This window comes from Trachurus trachurus (genome assembly GCF_905171665.1).
Source record: "Trachurus trachurus genome assembly, chromosome: 14".
Lineage (NCBI taxonomy): Eukaryota > Metazoa > Chordata > Actinopteri > Carangiformes > Carangidae > Trachurus > Trachurus trachurus.
Genome location: NC_139903.1, coordinates 18793260 through 18816745, shown reverse-complemented (window position 1 = coordinate 18816745; position 23486 = coordinate 18793260).

Below are 23486 nucleotides of genomic sequence, written 5' to 3'. Positions count from 1 at the left end.
ATTTAACATTATTATTGGTCTGAGCTCAGCAAGAAGTGATGGCAAGGGAAAGGGAGGGAAGAGTGCTGTCATTAATCATCCGGCAGCCACTCTTCATCTCTGTGTTTAACTACACTTCATGTTCGGAGTGACTCTGGCCTGGTGCTTCTCTTTCCTGACATGTCATTTTATCAAATGAGGAGACTTCTTGGGTTTGACACATGCCAGATTAAAAACCTTCACCGACAGGAGCCCAGAGACACATAATTGGGGTTTCAATGAGTCAAATTTCTTGCAGGTAGAGCCTCTCCTCTGCCGGCAAGAATAATCTCATTGGTTGTGTCATCAGTGAAGGTTGATGAAACGTTAGAAACAACTCTCAGCATCTAAAGCAAATATTACATTGAATCAACGCCTCTATAAAACGGTCTCTGTTGATTGAAGCAGTTAATATAGCATATATAATATGTCAGCATTAGATGTTAGTTGTCATAACATCTTACGACCAAACTGTTTGCCACATAGCCTATACAGGGTATACATTCATTTGAAATGCCTCTAGAAAACAGTAGTGCATCAATTCATATAATCTAAAATAAAATAAAATAAATTATCTTGCTTCCAGTTGAAGTTTCCTATAAGTGCATCAGAGCAATAATGTACCATCAGGAACGTCGTTATTAGCATTAAAGAGGAACTATGTAAGTCTGGTCGCTTTTCCGTAGTTTTACTAACCCTCCTCCTGACCATGTGCATTTATTTAAAACGAAGCCAGTAAGAAAACGATCAATAGAGTGGTACATAACCACATATATCATATACGATGTTATAGTGTAGTTTAATCTGTCATACACAACAGTTTACGAGTTATGGGGCGCGTTTGTGTCATGGTGCACAGAGACAAGAGCCTCTTCTATTTCCTGTGTACTCTTGTGTACTCGTAGTGAACTAATCGTGCTAGCTAACTCAACGACTGCACTTTCCAATAATGAGTTGCTGTAGTATGCAGGCTGCCTTGGGACAGTAGCCCTGTTCAGAGGACATACAACCTATTGTAAAACAGCAGCTGCTAATGTTAATAGTGTCCATGCAGCAATAGCGGAGCTCACAGATGGCTCTTTTAGCTACTTTGTTGTTTAGACCTGATGCACGATCTGAATCAGGCTTTGATAGAAGAAGTAACAAACCACGCAAATCTAAAAGGTTAAAGTCTGGTGTAACGTTACCATGCTGAACCCTATCTAGTGAATCATTATTTTACAGTGTAACCATGGACAACTGGGCTTTGATCTGCTCCCTAGTGGAGCAGTGGAGTATTAAGATTACAAGATTTCTTATTTGTAATTTCTCATACCAAAACAGTACATAAAACATTAAATACTGTACCCCAACAAGTGCCAGTACCACAGAGGTTAAATATACTTAAAATAAACTCACTTGAAAGCAATAGCACATCAACATTAAAACACAAAGCTGGAGCCTGAGTACAGTATGTTAAAGTCCTTATAATTGTCTTGTACATGACAGCACAGTCTGCAAAATTTAGTTGACACATAGCAGCAGTGTATTAAAGGGCTAGACAGTGCCGTGGTAGTAGACTGAGATCAGATCGGAGGTGGGGCGTGGCAGTGGGAGAGGACACAGTCCATTTATAATCCTGATTGCCTTTGGGGGAAAAAAAACTATTCAGCACCTTGCTGGATCTTGAACGGAGGTTCCGATACCTGTTCCCAGACTGCAGGAGGGAAAACAGGCCATGATGAGGGTCCTTTATGATGTTCTGCATTTAACAAAGCAAACTTATGAACAATGATCCATGTGTAACAGCTGTCTCCACTGTGTTTGCATTATGAACAGCTACATGTGTTTGAAATTATTCTGGCAACATGGCGAAAGCCGATTAGTCTAATTAGCCAAACTCTAATTAATGTGAACAATGTTCCTCACTAACACATGTGATAAATTTAACACTCCTGTCAATCAAAGCACAGGTTGTACATGCACACGCAGTCCTGAGAGGTGAGATAAGTGAAAACATCAGTGTCAGTGCTGTCGTCGTCTCACTGGCTGAGCTGCCTGATTCTGTTCAGACATTGTTTAACTTCTTACTGCTTCTCAGTCTAAAAGTTTTTGCCTAAAGAACTTTTTTATGAATGTTTGTGTGGGCGGATTCTCTTCGCTGTTAAAAAATTCTGTCAGGTTTGACTCGGCCACTAAGATAATTTCCCCCCCGACAGAGCTGTGGTGCTTCCTCTGTGAAATGATAGCATAACTTTAAATAAAGCTGACCTGCTGTTTTAGGCTGTGTAGATAAATTCAGTTATCCCTCACCAACTCCTCTGATTAAATTCCTGATGGGCTAACGAGCCCAGCCACGATAGTTTAACCTAACACTGGTGAAAATCAACACAAGGCAGACTTTTTGTTGTTGTTGTTGTTGTTTTTTAAGGCAGAGTCTGTATACAGCGTGCATACAGTAGCTCAAGCGGTTCCTGTTTTGTCACAAGATATTTAACCTGACTGTGAACGATCTCTCAGCATGGGTAGTCATGTGCCTGTTTTAGAAAAGCACAACATAGCGGTTTGTGTGCAAGAACGAGCACACAAGCAGGCGCCCAACTCTTGTCTGCGAGTGTGCGGATATGTTGCTCTGCCTGCCACAGAGATTATGCATCACCTCTTTCATAACTGCAAAGGTCACTTAATAATTCAACAAACCCGCCAAAATCAGGGGTTGTTTTTACATTGGGATCCATGCAAATGAACAACTTTGACTCAAATTGAGATGTCACATTAATATTTGAGAGAAAACTGACAGTTGTTCTTGTCCTCAACTAAAGGGCGTGATTGCACACTGCCATCAGTTTTGACTAAATTATGACATAGGGACACACCAAGCAGAGTCAAACTAATGCATTTTTCCTCCTAAAATGGAGACAGTAATGAAGTACCGCTGATCCCAATGTTTTCAAATGAAATATTTAAATGTAAGCTAACTGAATATAAAGATAAACCTTCCACTGCCTGGAGCTCCTGTGCTGTAGGTGGGGATGTTGAAGGATGAGGTTTGGGTAACGAGTTTGGTCTGGAAAAAAAAAGAAAAACATGCAGAATGTGATGCAAAATATAAATCTTAATGTATTCCATGGCAGCTCCCTCTCTCTGCTTTAGCTGTAATATACAACACAATTCAGAGTTTCATTTGGGTTGTGAAATTACTCAGAGACAACACATTTCCTTGCAATGGTGACTGACGTGAGGAGAAAATCAGCTGCAGTAATGACTTGGATTTCTAATCTGCACATGGGCTCTGATGTGGTGGATCTGAGGCAGATGCTCACACACACAGATGTATGCAAACACACACACACACATATGTTCAAACATGTGAACTGTAGATATGCGTACCTATTATGTGCCCACAGCAGTACAAATTAGTCATCATGTCTGTTAATGATGTATGGATGAAGACCTGAACGGGGCCCTCATACTAATGGAACCACAGGGTGATGAAAGCACAGGAGTAAGTGCTAAGAGAGTAAAGAAGTGTGATCTTAAGTGGATTTTTAATAATGAAGCACAGATTACATGAAGAGCTCTGTAAAGTGGAAATTCAAATTAATTTTAATCTTATCTGGAGTCGATCACAGGCTGCTGCTGAAGACCTCTGCACAGCAGGACAAATCTTAAAGAAGTGGTACATGACTCACCCTGACATCAGATACACACTGACATGCATGGAGTCATCCTGCTGCAGGCTATGTGCTGTTTCTGGTCTCATTCATATGGATTATTTCAGGGCCTGGGATTCAAACTTTTTGGTTTTGTAAATAAAACAGTGAGTTTCCAGGTCTCTGTTGAATCAACAGCTGAAGAGGAGCTCTAAACTATCCCAATATTATGTATATGGACGATGGCATACAGCTGAAGTGGTGCCAGCAAATTTTAAAAAAGTAACACCAAAATAACTCAAGCCCTACTAACTTCTTACGCCAGCACACTGGTCATAGCCACAGCTAGAGTCATCATGTTTTCAGGTTACCCATCAGAAACAAATGGAGGAAATCTCTTCAAATTTGGTACGAACATTCATTTAGACTCAAGGATGAATTGTTTAAAATTCAGTGAACAAAGATGTTCAAAGTTCGAAGTTCAAGAAAGCTCATCAAACACATTGGTTTGGCCATTGCACAAATTCATCCACTTATTAATAGAAATATACTTTTGAGAACAAATTAATTAAACTTTGGTGTGATGTCTTACTGTTCAGAAAAAGAAGAAGAAAATTATTTATGGCAGTAACTGAGGAACAGAGGGTTGTGACCATAGTTCCTGCAGCTTGGCTGGTGGGCACAGACAAGTGGTAATTTTAGTTTGGTCTTTGTAGATCGGGAGTGTCACTACTCTGCAACCAGGGGCCCAACAATGATTTATTGTGATAATCTGTTTTGGTATTTTTTCTGTACATTTTGTCATGACCTTTGTTGTCAAGTTCCCAGTGTTTTGTTGATAATTGTGCACGTTTCCTGTTTTGTCTTGAGATGTATTGTGTTATGCTGCGATCGAGACAGGTCAGAACTTCGATCTTACCGACCTCCTACTTGAAAAAGTGCAATCAAACGCCACCTCAAGTCGGAGCTCCCACTTGGCGAAGTCGGAGAAAAAATCTACCCCGACTTCGCCAGGAATCGGTCGTCTGAGGTCACACAACAATCTGCACCCATGCAGAACCACACTGTCAACGGTAAAATCAAGTCAATTCAAATGCATTTAAATGCCAAAATACATTAAAATGTTCTTTTTTAAATCGTTTTTGTGCCCCTTGTAATGTTTTTATGCCTTATGTGAAGCACTTTGAATGTAAAGTTTGTCCTGGTCCGCCATGTTTTTGGTTAGTCTGGTGTGGTGCATCTCGCACGCTTTGAAGTCGGAACTCCAGCTTGTTACGTCCTGTGGTCTCCTCCCTGTGATTACTTCATATGTTTCACCTGTGTGATTACCCCACCTGTGTCTCGTTTCTCACCATGTTTCCCCCTGAAAACTGACAGTTGTACCACTTCATAAAATGCAGTGTCATTTTATTACCTCGGTATAGTTTTAAATAATTTTAAATGTTTTATTGTTCTTTGGTTTTAATTATTTTAAACATCTTCACCTCTTTAAATTTATGTTTTTATAAATGCATTATTTTCTCCATTGGTTTTAAGAGTATGGATTTCTGTAAGTCTTTACGTCAGCACCATTACTAATGGTTCTCCCTCCCATTTAAATAAATGGAATGACTGACCCATTGGTTCTGCTTGTTATGATGAGTGTAGATGTGATTTCTCCTAATAATTAGTATTGGATACAGTTTCTGATAATTACATGCAATCCATCCCCCAGATCATACAAAAGCTTTCACATGTGTTCTAACGTACCTTGTCCTGCACATTGTGTGAGCTGCCTTCAGACCCTGACGAGGAACCTGCTTTACACAATCAGATTGAACATTTTCCTGCTCCATGGAAACATCTTTTTTGCTGCCTGTGCTAAATCAGACTCCCGGTGCATTAAAGATGAATTTTGATGTTGTAAAAAAAAGAGATGTGCAAGACTCATTATTAAAATCAGGATCCTGATTTCTTGTCCTGGTACCTGAGGTAACATCATGCTCAGCAGGAAGGAGGAGCCGCCGGCTGCATCTGTTTCATCAAGTTTCCTGGCATGCTCTACCTGTGAACATGAACATTGTGTTAATTGGTTTATTCATGACGCAGAGAATCAGAGGTTCGTATAAAAAGCTTAACTTGACTTCAGTGGACAACAGCCAAAAACCCGGCTCTCTAAACAACACAGCCAGAACTTTCCTGGGGTGGGGAGGTGTTACACTGACACCAGCCACATATTGTGAGGGTTCAACAAGAATGCTAATTAAAAAGGAGGAAGGTAATGATGAGGACAGGAAAAACATGGCTGCCAGAAGAAGAGAGCGCAATTTGGGAGGCAATCTGTGACACATTTTGAATTAAAACCTTTTCAAAAATAAGTATATTACAGATAATAATATTCCTAACTTTCACATAACTTTAGTCTTAAATATAACCCCAATCTGTGACCATTTCACAACGTGACATGTTTAACGTGACATTATTAAACTAACATATTAACCGCATCCTGTTGGCCATATCAGAGGTTTCCATTTAATTCCATTTAGCCTAATTTGTGAAAAACATCCTCAAGACACACATCAGTCATGATGTCTCTGAGAGAACCATGTAGCAGGAAATGTGAAAGAACAGAAAATATCCGGTCCTCAGTGACCATCGCTGTTTTGTTTTCTTCTCACGTGATTGATCTGACAGAGGTATTGATCGACCAGAGAGTGCAAAACTGTGGTTGGATAAGTTTTAATCTGACTGAAGGGTAACAACAACGAATCCCAGAATGTGTATGTGTGTGTGTGCATGTGCACATGGTGTGAATTATTCCCCACTCATTGATTGTTTGTCCTGTTTCATCTGAAATCCTTTGCGGGAGAAGCATTTTCCGCTTTAATCCATCTCGGTGATGTCTGATAGCTTTTGCTTTCACATTGCTCATAAAAATCACTTCCCCTGTAACACTGTGGAAATAAGGAAACTGTATACTCTTCACTTAGGAGGCAATGGAGCCCACTTTACTGAGAGCATACTGATCCAGCACTTTCCATAACAAACGTAATTAAATGTTCATGGGTTAAGTTTGTGTCCAAGTAGGTGTGGAAGAAAATATCCATTTGGTGTATTGAAGAAAGCACAACTCTACACCTATGAATGTCTCTGAGTCCGCACCCAACTAGTTTGGCCTATTGATCTTTTCCCCTCAAAACAATGGCATTCACTTGTACTTTGGTGCTACCTTCACCAACAAAGCACTGTTATGTCATTATGTCTCTTGTTAATCCACTCATATGTGTGACAATAGGACTTCCCTGTCTCTTGTTAAGTCAATCAACACTGTACCATTTGTTCCTCATGTAACCCTATATGACCCCACCCCTTCCACAATTGTATATCTGCCCCCCTGCCCTTCACTCTGGGTCAGTCTATTGCCATGGACGTGCTCTGTAACACTGGGCTCACCATTTTCTGGATTACTAATAAACTCACCACACCACAGCAAACAGGAACTATGGAGTTGAGTGATTTTTCTACAACGTAGGTGAAGCCCCTGCTTGTGAATATGTAAAAGCAGATCCATACACCAAAAATATGTGTACAGTACAGTGTTGTCTTAAATGTTCTCCCTGTTCCCTGTATTCCCTGTTCTAGACATTTTCTATTCTACAACATGGCATCACATTAGGCAATGTCTCATCAAATGTTCAGTGTTGATTGCAGATGTCAATGCACAGGTTTGCACCAACTGCTTGTGTTGCTGGACATCCGCAATATTATGCACAGAAAAATTGTGCATGTTTTTTCACGAGATGTTTCCTGATAACCTGTTGCAACCAAATGCATTCATTTAAAAACTCAGGATAATGCTCTGTACTTTAAGCCTGTCACGAAACGTGTGTAGTAGTAGACTGAAGTCAAGTAACTTTGTGGATAATGATTGTGCCAAATTTGGAAAAGGATGTGTGAAATAAAAAAAATAAAAAATAAAAAAAAAACGATGGCACGGGTGACAAATCATCTCAAATGAGCTGCCTCATCATCCAGTGTAGACACAATTACCAGAGTGAGGGTAGTTGCATCACTGTTGACTCTGCTTTCATTGTTGTCAGAGTTGCTTTTCATGTCTCGTAATGTAATCTCCAGACTGATTTGAAAGATTCGGCACTATTGCCACATCACAGTGATGTAACTTGGCAACAATAAAAGCAGACTCTTAAGTTTTTCATGCGGTATTGAAAAAGCACAGCCACTTCTCTCCTGAAAGAGAACACACTTACACATTTATAAAGATTTGTAAAAAAAAAAAAGGTGTGGAAGATGGTGTGTAACGTGAGATACTGTGGAGAACACTGGTATAGTCCTTGAGGAATTATTGGCCATACTTGAGGAGACAAAAGAAGCAATTGTAATGAAGTAGCAGGTCTTCCCTTTACTGTCCAACAGCATCCAGCAGCCTCATAATCATTTACACAAGCGGCTGTGAATACCAATCAGGGCCAGCTGATGTGTTCCTGCCGTCTGCTTGGCAGCGAATATAAAGGGCAGAGCGGGAGCTGAATGTTCATCATTTGATATTAACACCAGACAAAGCAGGCCTCTTTGATCAAGGACCGAAGGTCAACTGCAACAGCTGTTGCGACGTGTTGACGAGAGGGGAAGCTTTTCTTCTTCACCCCGGGGGGATGGCAGCTTCCCACCAGGCGGGGGCTGCTCCACGTGTATGTGTGTGTTTGTTGAAAATAACAGTGTGGATTGTAGGATTTTCAAAATCCTCTGAGAATACAAGCATTCATGGTTCTTTTCAGTTGGACCTTGTAGAAAAAAACAAAAGTGGTGCAGAATTGAGTCTGTAAACCTAAGAATGTGTTGTATGTTAGCACTTCCTGCTTCCTGAACCCAAACGGGGACAAATAGGGTTCTAGTTGGGTAGTTGGTTCGGTGACTGGAATAAGGTCTGTAGTTTTATTGGTGGTGATGACGAAGTCATGTTGACCATGGTGTAGTTGGTTTCTAATATGCTTTTACCTTTTACTTCTGGCACCCATATTTGAACCACCCAGCATCAGGGTTGGTCTAGAAAAGAAACAGGCCAGCACTACAAAACTGTCTGAAGATTCTTCAGTTGCTCAAATATTGACTAAGAGCTCATGTTATGGTGTTTACAGTCAATCCGTTCTTTTTTCAGAAACATCATCCACTTAAGATCCACCGGAGCACCTGGATGGTCAAAGCACCTGGAGGAGGAGACAATTCTTATTTACTTTCTCCAAGATCAAATAATTTTTTTGGAGCTTTTTTTCTTAAGTTTCCACTCTATTATTATTATTATTATTTTTTTTTTTACTGATTCTCCCTTTTGAGGCACTTTGATGTAGCCAATACCCTATTGAGACATGCAGCAGTTATGAAGCGAGTACAATGTAGAAAGAAAGTTATTGAGTGAAAAGAGATGCTGAGTAAAATAAATCCAAAAATCTAAAATAAATCCTCAGTTTCATCAGAGGGCACACACCACCAGCAACACCAACAGTAGCAGCCGGGAAAACTTTGTTTAACAGTAAGATATATTGAAGCAGGTGGATGGTTGACGTTAGGGCAAGGCAAGTAATCCAACAATAATCAAAATCATGCTCATCTCAGTTCCCCCTTTTAATTCTCTCCCTAATAATGCAACATCCGTTGAAAAATACACTTCTGGGAGTGAACTCATGTGACACCACCCTATCCACTCCACTACATGGAAGCAACATGGAGGAAAACTCAAACATCGAGCCAACTGTGCAAAGCTTGTACTCAAACAAAGATAATCCGGGGTTTCCCCTATGTACATTAAGTAGTGGTGGCCTGCTACATGATTATTGCCAAGGGGATGTCCCTTTGGCCAAGTGGTTAGCGCGCATGACTGTTACCCAAGGCCGGATTAACCATATGGGAAATTGGGCAATTGCCCAGGGGCCCACGACCTCTGAAGGGCCCAGGGCAGTGAGGGCATAAGCAAAATATCTGGTTATCTCTCGCTTATAAGTTAAACTGTCCGCCGGAGCCGCTGCGCTGCACCGTCTATGCACCGCACAGAAAACCCTGCACCTGCCTGTGACTGTGTCTGTGACATGAGCTGAGACCCTCTCCTCATTGGTGGCTGGTCATAAAGGTGACGCAAATCAACGTGCACTGAGTGGGGAGTGTGACGGAGAAACTAAGTGGGAGTGCTGAACGGAAATTAAAAAAGGAGAAGAACATCAGAAACACAGAAAGTTTAAAGAATATACCGAAAATAGGTAATTTCTTCACTCCAGTTAACGTTACCAACTCTTCTGCTACGGCAGCTTCCGTCAACGAGCCGGACAGCTCAGCTAGCCAGGACGGCCTGAAGTCTGACCACCCGGTAACTGTTACCGCAGCTACCGCCACCGGTACGTCTCTGTCTCCTCCATTCACGTTCATCCGTGAGAACACCCGCCGAGGCCGCGCCGTCCACCGGACTGACCGGAGCTCAGACCGACCGGAGGCCGCGGTGCGCGCAGAGGAAATGTTCTGATTGACTGGGAGTGAATTGCTCCGCGGCCAGCTCAGTATTGGTGAGTGACAGCGTAGGCTACTCATCATCATGCTGCCTTTATGGCGCTAGGCGGTGCATTCAACATCTTTATTTATTTTATTCAAACGGAACAATAACGTATCGTTAAAATTCTAAAGCAGCGGGATAATTCACGTTTGTAATTAATTGAAATAGAAATCCGCCATTGTTGTGCTGGATCTCTATAGATGGTGAAGAGTGTCATAAGGTTGCTGTTGTTGTTGTTGTTGTTGTTGTCGTCGTCATAAGGTTGTTGTCATAGAATGGATCTGATCCCTAACAGTCGTGTGTGTGTCTCCGTTGTGGCCTTCAGTATTGAGCTGTTTGCTGCTCCCTCCTTGTTCTCTCATTTGCTCTGAGTTTGGTTTTGTCACCTTATGATGTGGAATTTTAGCTTATATTCTTCATTTAGACTTGTGTGATTGCTACAGTGCATGGATCCCTGATGAACACATCACTAACAATAGAAAACAAATGGTTTTTCTGGTGTGCAGCTTTCTATGAAATGGTGGTGCCACACTACTTTTTTTACATGTAAAAACGGCACTGATTGCACTATAACTTGATAGTCCTGTTGAATTCTGAGGTGACAAGTTAAAGCAGAAGTGAGTGATCCGGTCGTTTTCGCTAATGCTGCGTTCCAGGCAGGCTTTTGACATCATAAATTACAGCTTCAAGTCACAACTTACGACTTTGTAGCGTTCCAGGCAACCCACTCGTGTTTTTCCGACCTGTTTTACCGGTGAAAGTCACTATAACGGCCACTCGTAACTTCCGACCGGTGAACTCGTACCAGATCGAACTGGTACCACTTCACGGTCGGAAAAATACGAGTTTCCTTGAACGCACCATAACAGTCCTCGTCGCTACGTCACCACATTCACGGCGTTCCTTGGCTGCACACACAGCCCTGCATGCCGTTCTCTCTCCTCATTGGATAAAAACTGTAGGATACGATAAATGTTTTCTCTTCGGCTCAGAGCAGAGCAGAGGGACTGAGAGACCCGTGTTTCAGTCCAAACACTCTATGTAAGTGATTGCTGTCGGAAGATATAACTATTTAAGACTTATATTAACACAAATATATCACTCACTTCTGCTTTAATTTCTGTTTAAAATGAGCTCAGAACCAAAATGTTACTTGATTCTAGTAGATTATGGAGTGTCTTGTCTGTGGACTTCCTCTGTGATGGCTCTATCAATTCAATACAATAATATTTGTGTTGTTAAATAAATATTGAATGCTTTGAAAGTGGTTGCTTATTTATTTTTTGTGTGAAAATGGAGGACACTTCCCTCTCTTTCTCGTGGGTCAATTTTGCCAGATTATACTGATGCTGATGTGTTTTGTTTTCATAGCATCATTATGTGAGTGAGTGGCTTTGACAAGAGGACATTGTGGTGTATTTGTAGTTCTGAGCATTTGAACATCAAAGTGCACTTAATGACAGTTAGATATTGAAGTATTGAGTATATTTACTGTATATTACTGGAATTTATTCTGTATTTTGCCAGATTATAGTGGTCCTGGGGTCGTGATGGTGGGGCCCTTGAATATTGTTGCCCACAGCGAAGTGTTAATCTGGCCCTGCTGTTACCCGGGAGTCTGGGGTTCGAAGCCCGCCCGGGCACTCTTCACCTTGCCACATTCGCTTCCATTAGCACTGAGAAACCATCACACTCAAAGCGTATGGCAGAAGCCAGGGACACCAGGAGAAGAGGTTGCAGAGCCTGCCAGGACAATGGTGAGGGGGCCAGCTGTTGTCATTGCTTGAAGTGTGGTCAGCCAGGCCACATCTCCAGGGGATGCAGAGCTCCACGCCAGGTGCAGGGAAACTTCAGAGGGTTGCTGCCAAGGGACCAGCAGTGACCCAGCATCAGACATCGGAGTCCCACCGCTGCCACTGTCTTCAGGAAGAGGACGCTGAAAGAAAGTTACAGTCATGCACAGGTTGTTCATCCACAGTGTACTGCTCCAGGTCCTGTCAGCGATGTCACTGTTGGGAACACAAGCCTGTAAGGCAGTCGGGTTGGTTGAGCAACACTTAGCTGAGCGAGAGAGAAAAAAACACTAATCAGAAACATGCAAAGTAGACTGCCTGATCAAACTAATAGGGAAACGTTAAATGATCAAATGCACTTTTGATAATGTAGCCTACCAGTGATTGCACTATGGGATACCTGTAGAGTTTCAGTTAGGTAGAACAGATGGTTCCAGCTTGTTAGTGCCAGTGCTCAAGTGATCCCAATGTGGCAGAAGACCCTATTGGTTTCAATGTCATAGAGGAAGTAATAAAAGAACAGCTCAAGGAGGGCAAAGTCTCAAAGATGTCAACTCCCACCCAGCTATGCTGTGATTGGCTAGTGCTCACAGGACTTGAGCTGTGTGTTTCATGAGCTGTCCAATCAACACAGGGTTAAGCATACCAATCAGGAGTAATTTGAGAGCCAAAATGACGTGCGCCAAAGCATTTGCTTTTGGCATGAGAATTGTTTGCGTGGCGTGAGAGTGGGATACAGAACGGGAAAGTGTGTATCACATGCCAGAAGCATGAGCGTTGGCAACCCTCTACTTTGAAAGTATCAAACACTTTTTATCATTTTCTGAACATAACCACCCAGACTTGTGCACTGTCTGAAGGGTTCAGTTTCTCTAAGCCAATTCAGAAGAGACAATCAGAGCATATCATTTAATGAGTTGTGTTTTGTATCTCAGTTGACCAAAGTGCTTTCAAGCTAAAGTTGTATCAGTGTAACCAGCAAATCAAATGTGTTGGGAAGAAACATGTGTAGAGCACACAGTGTGAGTTAATTGGTGTACAGTGCTCTGCCATGCTAGCACCTCTGTGAGACTCTACTTTAGCACAGCAGTGCTTTGACAGCTACATGGCTAAAAATATAAATAGCCTTGAGGCAGGTCTAAACTCTCAGCTTTTGGGAATGACCCTAAAATGCGGGGATGAAGTGCCTCTGAAATCACAGCTGCTGCTTCAGTCCATACAAATCATTTTGCATCACTTGGTCTAACATTTTCACCTTTGGTCTTGATGTAAATCTTATGCTATGTCTCATCCTTATTCTTTACTCAAGCGGTATTGATGTCCATCACACAAAAACTACTTATGTGTATCAAAGCACTCATTCAGAAATGACCCTGACATTGCTGAGATCCATTTACTTTTTTTCCCTTTGTGGTTGATCAATGTCGCAGATGTTGCAGCGGATCTGCTTTTTACTGCCGAGCCACAAGGTTGTTTCCTGCTGCCCCCGTACGTGTGACATTGATTTTCCTTTACATCCCCAACGTCCATGTAACAGCACGGTAACGGGAGTTTACTCGTCACTGCAAATGTCAAGCAATCAGGTGCTCTTATAAAGGTCAGCTTTTTATGGCATGTTTAACATGTGGGAGGGATTCGAACAGCGCAGGAGCTTTTGTGACGACAATCTTGACGACCTCAAGCTGTGCAACCCCCACCCCTCCTTTTTTTTCTTTTCTAATCTCCAAGTGAAATTTGAATCAGCCTCCAATGGAAACAGCTTGAATCCCTTTTTCCACTATTAACTCAAAGATTGACTTTACCCTTGATTGACTGCCACTCCTGTTATTTCAGGTCTGTGGTAGTTATGTGAACAGTGTGAGGCTGATAACTTGAGTCAGCCTGTTAAATGCTTCTGTGGTTTTGATGATGACACATTGGGGATCCAACATGGGGAAGATATTCCCGCAACAACACACAGTGTGTTTGGAGCAGGTTGTTAATTCAATACTAAAAGGGCTTGTGACAGAAAATGTGATCCTTTTTGGGGGGCAGGTGGCTATTTTAAAGGCTGTCATACTTTTCATACTTTTACCCTGGACACATGTTTGACTTTGAAGTTGAATGTTGAGGTCAACAAGGCTCCTCAAGGTTTTTCTCTGAGCAAGAATTTAAAGGAGCATTATCGCAAATACAGCAGTAATAGCATAAAATAAGCTGACATATGTAAAAGATGGGTCGGGGGGAGCCATAACTAAATTTACAAAAAAAATCGCCAACAGTATAGTGTCCGTGGGGCAAATGCAGCATTTGTCTTTGTTATGATCCAAGCCGGCCCGGCGCTTGCTGCGTTAAAATGCACTCGGAACTCGCAAATCAGACCTCCGAACCGGACAAATATGCAACAGTAAGTAATGTAGCAGTGTTAGGGTGCTCACAGTCACTGAATCGCTGGTAGAACACTTTGTCTCCACGTCCCTGTGTCTTTCTTCAGCTGTCCTCTCAGCGTTATTAAGGAGGAGGACGTTTCAGTTGTTGTTGTCGTTGTTGTGGTTGTGCGCGACGTAGAGCTGCTGCTTCCACTAGCGAGTTTTCTTTTTCCCGCGATTGCACGTTCATTCAGCCTGGCGAGGGAGGAGGAGGGGGGAGGGAGAAGGAGGGGGGGCGGGGGGGACTAAACGAGGCTGCTCTCTCTCTCTGACAGCTGCCCACTTGTTTATATCTGATAAGCTCCGCCTGGCTCCATCTAGTGGCCGAATTTTGCGATAATACTCCTTTAATACAACTTTTCAGTCTAAACATTTAATTTGCATATAACATGATGGTAGATCATTGTGTTGATGCTATACATTCTCACTTCATCTCTTGTCTCTCACTATTTTAACCTTCATTGATTCAATGAGTAAGAGCTAGGCTCTTCTTTCACAGGAAAGTCATGTTCACACAGACACACACAAACACACACTTGTGGCTGGAAGCTGCCCAGCTGTCTGATCTGATGCCCAATGAGCAGCTCCACTGCATCACTTGGTTTCATCCTGCTGGTCAGAGGACTGATATACTGTATGACCCTCTGGTCACAAGCAAGAAGCACAGATTTTTTTTTTTCCTTCTCAAGTCATTTGATTTTTTTTTAGTTTTAAGAAATTTACTACAGTTTTCTAGCAATAAATTGAACACAGGACATACTCACAGGTTAATGATTAGATTGTTGAGGTATTTACAGTAATCAAATATATTTTTAAAATACATTTAAACAGCATTCAGGCAAAATATCCGAACTCAATAATACCTTGTAGTCACAAGTCAGCACACAGATCCTTACAACATTGCCCATGTAATTCACTCTCTTTTACTGGGATCTCATTTTGGTTAAAAATGGTTTTGGTTAGTTATTCTGTTTTTGCAGAATGCTGCAAATCCAGGAATTTGACCATATTGGCTACACATTGGCTCCTTGATCATGTGATATGAGATCACACAGGGCTCTGAGGATATTTAACTGTTTATTCACTAACTAAATAACCTAAAAGGAAAATCATATGTGTGCGTAATGCATCAAATGTAGTGTGTGGGTGTGGGTGGTATGTGTGCATGTGTGTGTATAACAAATACCAAACTACACCAGGTTGTTGGCCATGACAGCAGTCAGCTGCACAGCCACCAGAGAGAGAGAGGAGAGGTGGCCTTTTATCATGTGAAAAAATATACTGAAAAGGATTCACCTGAGTCACAGTAGTTTTTTTTTTTTTTTAAATAGATTTGAAAACCTCTCTACATGTTTTTACTTTGTCATATTTGTTGTAGATTGAAGGCGAAAAACTTGCAAATCCAGCCATTTAAAATGCAGTCAAGAAAATACAGAACAAAGTGTACAGACAGAAATGAGGTTTAGATTCCTTCTGCTTTTAGTTCAAGGACCTGACTCCTAACTACTTGTCAGCAGTAGCTTCCTGTTTTCCCACAGAGGATGGAACAGCTTCTCACCTGTTTGCTTACCTGATTTTCCAAGACACCTACAAGTTGTTCACATCCATAGTTCAGTGGAGGAGACACTGGCACAAAGTGACATGCGGTAAGCTTTTTAAATATTTACTCACAATATGTTCCTGCATGCAGTTGGCAGGCCACATTAAATATGCTAGTAAATGTAGCTCTGATTAATAGATGAGGAGTCTGACTTGGCCTTATTGCTGTCACAGATGGTGACCTCTTTCCTTATTGTGATGCTGAGGAGGAGGAGGAGGCGGATGGAAGGAGCACAGTGGCAAAGAAGCAATGGATAACAAGGAGGAAGGAGAAAACAGAAAGAGCCTGTTCCACAAATTAAGACACACTGATCTTTCACCATAAATAAAGTTTAAGGTGTCTGGCTGGGTTTTAACTCTGATTCTGAGGAAAAACTTTGGCCTCAGTGTGTCATTTCTTTAAAGGAATACTGCATCCAAAATGTACCTTGTAATAGGCTCTACAGGCTCGAAACGTGCAGCTACGGTAAAGAGATTGTAGCTGCATGGCTTCCTACTGGAGCACAGCAGCTCTGTAGAAATGTGTTAATTGCGTTGTGAAGACATTATAGAATGTAGTTCTATAATGAGCACATAGAAATGCAAGTTATTGCAAAAGTTGTGGCATTAACACTTTCTGTGTGGCTTTAACGTCTTTGAAATTTTCTTAACTAACAATTAATTTGTTCAGCAAATTAGACTAATTAGTTAAGTTACTTGTGTAACAGTGTAAGCTGTTTCAACATCTGGTCATATGGTTGCAATTTTCCATAATGAGTAACCAGAATGAAACAACCTCTTAACTCTTTCGCGACCACACTAATTCCTCATCACATCCGCTCAGGACCACATGTTTTTGGCTATTTGTTTACCTTTTATCTCACGTCGAACCGAACTCTGTACATCACCTAGAAACAAACGGTCTTCACGTGATTGAAGAGTGGCTTTACAACGTGCTCCACGAAAAAACGGCGAGTTTTTCCGCCGTTTCGTTCGTGAGGACGAAGTAGAAGAAGAGAGCTGGGTTTCTCCAAAAACGGAGCTCCCGCTCTAGTTTCAGAGAAAAACGCACTTTTGTGTCAAGTGGCAATCTGCTCATTTTACCGGTACTCTGCAGTGTGGCATGTCTCCCAAATCATTTCTACGGCTAAATAAATATATTTGTAGGCATATCTGGGGGGTGTGGCAGCCTGGAGAGCAGCGGTGCAGCGGTGTGGGTCTCTGGCCGCAGCGCAGCAGCTCCGGGACACTGCTGTGTGACTGGCCGGCGATGAGTGCTCTGGGGCGGGGGCGGCCGGTCACAGCACCCGCTGCAGAGCGCCCGCTCCGCTGCACAGCGCCGTGAAAACAGCCGTGATAACGGGCTTTCAGATCCGAGTCTCCAAACCATAAACGTTTGTAACAGCACCGGTAAAAGTCGCCACATTTGTCGTCGGTCGCTTTTGTCAAAAGAGGGTTTGGAAAGTCGCCAGATTCAGCGAGAAAGTTGCAACACTGTAGCCAACAGCCGCACAGCGCTGCACGCTGTCCCCACAGCAGCATTCAAGGAGAACGATTACTCAAACAAAACCAAGATCACACAATTTATAAAAAAATATTATGTTTTGATTTTAGTTTAAAACAGTTTTACATATCAGAGGACTACCATATTCACACACAGGGTACCTCAGAGTGTCTATTATCGTAATCTGTAAAAAAACGGTTTTGACGAGTTTGCTCGTCAATGGTCGTGAACGTTCGGCAGGCTGTGACGAGTTAACTCGTCAATGGTCGCGAAAGAGTTAAGCAAACTTAAAGGATAATTTCCGTTTTTTACAACCTGGACCTTATTTCTAGCATAAAATACAATCATTTTACTCACCCAGAAACTTTGGTGTCATTTGGAGTTGTTTTGACGAAATTAGCCCCAGTGGAGCGGCGCGTATATCCGTATAATGCGAGAGCACGGGGCACGCAATGCAGCCTCTAAATAACACATTATCCGCCGCAAAACTCGTTCATTTCGCCAATATTTTGTTATGATACACTAGTGCTATTCCCCTCCAAGCCCGTGGTGGCATGTTATCAACATCAGGGGTCTCTAGGTTGACCTACTAACCTCTTATCTGGATGATGTCATCTCCGACCGCTGCCCGGCTCATTCTGATAATAATCATTCTGCTTCGGCATTCCGGTCCATTTTTATCTCAACTAGCCGGAGCTTTAGTGAGTCCAGGCTGCGGAGAGGAAGCCTGTGGAAGCTGAACTTCATCCAGCTGCTCATTTTGTTCTGACAAGTCAGAAACACGCAGAAACGAACCATAGCATCAGCCGTAGCAAGTTAGCCGCGCCGGGGCAGCGGTCGGAGATGACATCATCCAGATAAGAGGTTAGTAGTCAACCTACAGGCGCAGCATGTTGATAACATGCCACCACGGGCTCGGAGGGGAATAGCACTAGTGTATCATAACAAAATATTGGCGAAATGAACGAGTTTTGCAGCGGATAATGTGTTATTTAGAGGCTGCATTGCGTGCCCCGTGTTCTCGCATTATACGGATATACGCGCCGCTCCACTGGGGCTAATTTCGTCAAAACAACTCCAAATGACACCAAAGTTTCTGGGTGAGTAAAATGATCTTATTGTATGCTAGAAATAAGGTCCAGGTTGTAAAAAACGGAAATTATCCTTTAAAGGTCACATATTTTTAAATTTTCTAGTGTTTCAAAGTGTTAATCTAAGAAGACATTTGTGATTTGAAGAACCAAAAAGACCTCTCTGTAGTTTTACATCTCTCTGAGCCTCTCTTCTGATTGGCCGACTAAGGTGGATGGTGGGTCCAGGTTGCCAGGGATTGTGTGGCTGAGAGCAATGACTGCTGTGTTGTAACATCCCTAAATTATGTTAAGTCCTAATGCTGCATCTTTAGGCTCAGTCTCTGAAGAGGATGTGTGCATTTCTGTGGACTGACATGTCACCACTGTCAATAGGAACCTGGACCTGTAACACATGTAACACATGTAACACATGGACTCCTACATTTTTTATGCAACATGGGATCTTTAATATTTTGAGAATAAGTATAATGAAAATTGTTTTATTTTCCACTTGTTACCAGCAAAACATGGCAGTGTGTCCTGCAGTAATGTGGGCTGAAGGGAGCACAACATCCAGTACTGGAAACCCTGAAATGCTCTGAACAGTTAGAGGTCCTTACCTGAAGAAAAAAAAAAACTTGAATCATAATCACATCTGTCAAATATGCTCCAATATTTCATTTCCTCCTCTCCCTCTTCTCAGTGTGATGCACTGAATAAATAAACAGGAGCTGTCGTAACCCCCCCCGTGAATACATGAAGAGTCCATTTCAGTGCCGGGAGTGCTGACACCCTGAGTGCCAATTTATGAGCACACACACTCACACACATTGGTGCCAACAGTGTTTGTTCAAGTGGCAGTCAGACACACACAATGCGTGTCATCTGTTTCACTGTGACTGCACCGCTGAGTGAGGAAAACACAGAAGCTGTGAGACAGGAGGAGACAAGTGCAGCAAAGAAAATGGAAGGACGCGGTGAAATATGTTCTATGTTTGTCTTTAAAAGGAAAAAAAAAATACATACACACAGTGGGGATTTACTCAAATATGCAGAGAAAGAAAATGGTTTGATTTACGTCCCTGCTGTCAGACTGAAGTGTCCATAAATGCACTACCCTCATGTGCCTTCAGTTTTGTTTTCAGTGACACGGCTACAGTTTGTCTTGACAACACAGAAGATTGATGGCTGGGGTACCTTTTGAAGAGAATAAAATGGCTCTGGAAAACAAAACCAAACTTAAGTTGTTTATTTTCAGAAGTGAACACATTTTGTCAGATGGGAACCTCTGAGTGTCACAATTCACATTCCTGTGTCAGACACACAACATCAACCATCCAAGGACAGAAATAATTGCTACTGTGCAGCTGCTGTCTGGCAACTGAGATTTGGATTTATGCACCCTTCAAAAGGTGCTCTGCTGGCTGATAATGTTAATAGTGCAGTTTCGCATTTATGCTCTGAAATTGTACAAACATATATCAGTGTAAAAGTTTTTGATTTTGAGTTTCTTCACAAAATGAATGTCAACTTGATTTTCAATACAAAAATATAATTAGGGTCCGGAACTACTGTTGTATAAAAGCAATATCACACTCGAGGTCGTGCTGTTGTACTGTATATCAGCACGGTGTGATTATCTGCGGCACTCGGCCTACGGCCTCGTGCCTACGACCGAATCACAGCCGTGCTGATATACAGTACAACAGCACTCCCTCTCGTGTGATATTGCTTAAATGAAGAGTTCATTTGCAAAAGCAGATAACTCCGTTTTCAAAAAATTCTAAAATCTTCATTTTTAATTTTTAATTTACATAATATCAGTCAAACCAAAGTTGAGTGACTTTGAGATGTAACAAAACAGACATATCTCAAAAAAATAAAGTTTTATTGAAAAGAATAATTAGCAAAGAATAATTACAAAGCCTCAGCTCATTTTTTTTCAAAATGGCACTTATCTGCTTTTGCAAATGAACTCTTATATATATATATATATATATACACACACACTACTTGCATATAAATTGTCGTAAAATGTAATGCCACACTGCAAGCGATTTATCTCAGGTGGGCGTATACAGAGCATTTTATTAAAAAGGTAACGCAATAGTAATTGTATTATTAATTGCAATTAATTACTTTTATCATAGTAACTCAGTTACTTTTGGGGGAAAGTAACTATAACGTATTACTTTTTCAAAGTAGCATGTCCAACACTGTTGGTGTATGGCTTAGAGAAGCTCTGGCTTTTTGTTTTCATTGGTTGTATCATTTCTAGAAACTTACTGATGATTAAACACACAACACCTATCTGAACCACATCCACATCCAGGAGGAGGACGGTCCAGCTTCTCTTTTTGTTTTTAACATAAAGCATATGAAAGTGCATCATAAATTTGATATTCATGGTGGTTGTGGATAAAAACTAACAAATAAAAGGTCAATCCGAATGATTTCCTCCACTATACCTTGTTATTGTGTGATTCCGCTCCCCTTTTTTCTCCCGAAACAATAAGAGAGACTATTACAAAGCACTGAAGCAGGTAATTACTCCAAAACTAATTAGCTGACCAGTCAAGGACAGCTAAATGAAAAAAAACTAAATAAAACAAAAAACAGGGGAGGGTTTTTTTGTCACAAGGACCAAAGAAAAAAGAGAAAAGCAATTAGATGGAAAATGCCTGAAAATGTAGCGTAAACAACAGAGGGGGGCAGTTACAGGGGAGGGAACTCACTCAGCAAGGTGGAGATTAACTGGAATAATAGACTCACACTACTATCAACACTTAATCGCATGAACACTATCTCTCTCTTGTTAAATCTGTTTTGTTCCTGCCCTCCCTCTCTCTCTCTCACTGTACATATATAATCCTCTTCATGTCCCACTCTTTTTTTGAAAATGTGGCTTTCTTTTCTTTAATCTATCCTCTTGCTATCTCTCATTCTTTTTACACCCCCAAACAATTTCTCCCCTAATAATTTCCTTGTTATTACTGCATTTTCTTAAGACTCACAAGGACTCAATTACTGTTTGTCCATATTATACAGTAATGTACACACCCAGTACTCTCTCTGTCACACACATACACACGTTCAGTAAATATGTTACATTTAATTAGCCTCCCTGTTCCACTGACCAATACTCTTGAAGCCTTATCATGCAGGAATTAAACCAACCTTTGGCCTCTGGCTCTCAATTATGTTTGTTATTTTATTATTTCAAAGTATCCTCAAGGTAAATTTGCTTTGGTTATTGACTTTTAATATAAAATGCGCCAATGTAATTACAATTCATTTTGCCAGGCTAGGGATAAGAGATAAGAGCACAATAAAGGTTTAGAATAAAGAAGTGGAGTAGGGTTTTGGGAACCTAAGGTAAAAATATTGAAGACTTTTTCACCATAAGAAAACTGCAATGATAGGCGGGTGTTTCCTTGCACATTTACACAGCTATTTTCAGTAATTTTAGTATTAGTAATTTTACTATGCCTCTTCTTGCGTTGTCGTAAATGACAGGTCATTAAACACCAGGTAATACAGAACATGAAAGAATGGACATTTTTTCACCCATTTTTTTCTTTTTCTTTTTCAGCTACACTGGAAGTAGGACACAGTACATCTGAGCAATTTCGGGCCAATGTCAAATATAGCTTTCAGAATAATGATAAAAGTTGCTGCTGTTGCACAAAAACAAACTGAAAAATGTAACTGTTAGTTCTGCTCTCATCAGAATATAGAAACAGCATTCAGTTGAAAACAATTAGAGCTGATGATTGACACAATCCATCACCAGCTCATTTTCATTTACATCGACAAGCAGTACTTAAGAACTTTCAATTTTGGTTGAGTTTGGCGGCGCCAATGGCCCAAAGCGGTAGTGTTTTGCCTGAAGGAAGACTCCATTTCCCATGAGCACCAGCGCATAGCGCCATGAACATCCTGATCTCCCGGTGCATGGAAATTACCAGAAGACGTCCAAACTAAGTTTCTGTTACCAGCGGATCATTTCACAGTAAACACACATATACACAATCCGCCGAAAAGGTGCTGCATTGCCTGCTCCCTCCTCGTTGTGACTCGCGAAAGTTAAAGTGAAACTTAAGTGAGAGCCGGGTTCCTACCATGCACCTCAAAGCTGCTTAGTTCCAGTGAAGGCGATACAGAGCCCCTCAGGCCATGACAGAGGTGTCATTCAACCAGTTGTAAGTCAATGGACCATCACAAAAGTTATGAAAATATTATGAAGGTTGAAAAGTTCCTTAGTGTTGGTTTAATATGTTTCACTTAGGGTGAATCTGTGTCATCTAGTGGTCACTTGTGGGGTCTCCATTTTGAGACCCGCATGTTTTATTATGTTGCCTTTAGGAAACATTATCAAGAAAACCCATGTTGACATGTACGCTGATGATGCACAATCGTATATTTCTGTCTATTGTAATGACATTACCCTCCTGATCTATAGGGGTGCCAGGGAGGGTCGTGATTACCTCTGCTGCCACGGTCTGAATGTAGCTGACTGTATACACAAAGAGGCAGAAAAACATCAGGGTCTGTTTAGCAGGACTGCAGGATTAATTCTGCTGGGTCTGCCTCCAGGGGTTTTTGTGTTCCTCTCAGGTGCAAGGCGCCCCCTACTGACACACACACACACACGCACGCACGCACGCACGCACGCACGCACACACACACACACACACACACACACACACACACACACACACACCCCACCCCAGACTACCTGTAGTAATGCTGCCTTTTGTTTCACAGGTGTTGGTCTCTGGATTAAACTCCTATGAGCTCAGGGCATCAACCAAACAGAACTTTAAAACATAATGTGTTGGACCTGGTTTTCTGTCATCTCATTGCCCACATTGTGATTACTTATTTATTTATTTCAATGATCAAATTGAATCCTGGTGTCATTAGCCACACTCCTACTGATACC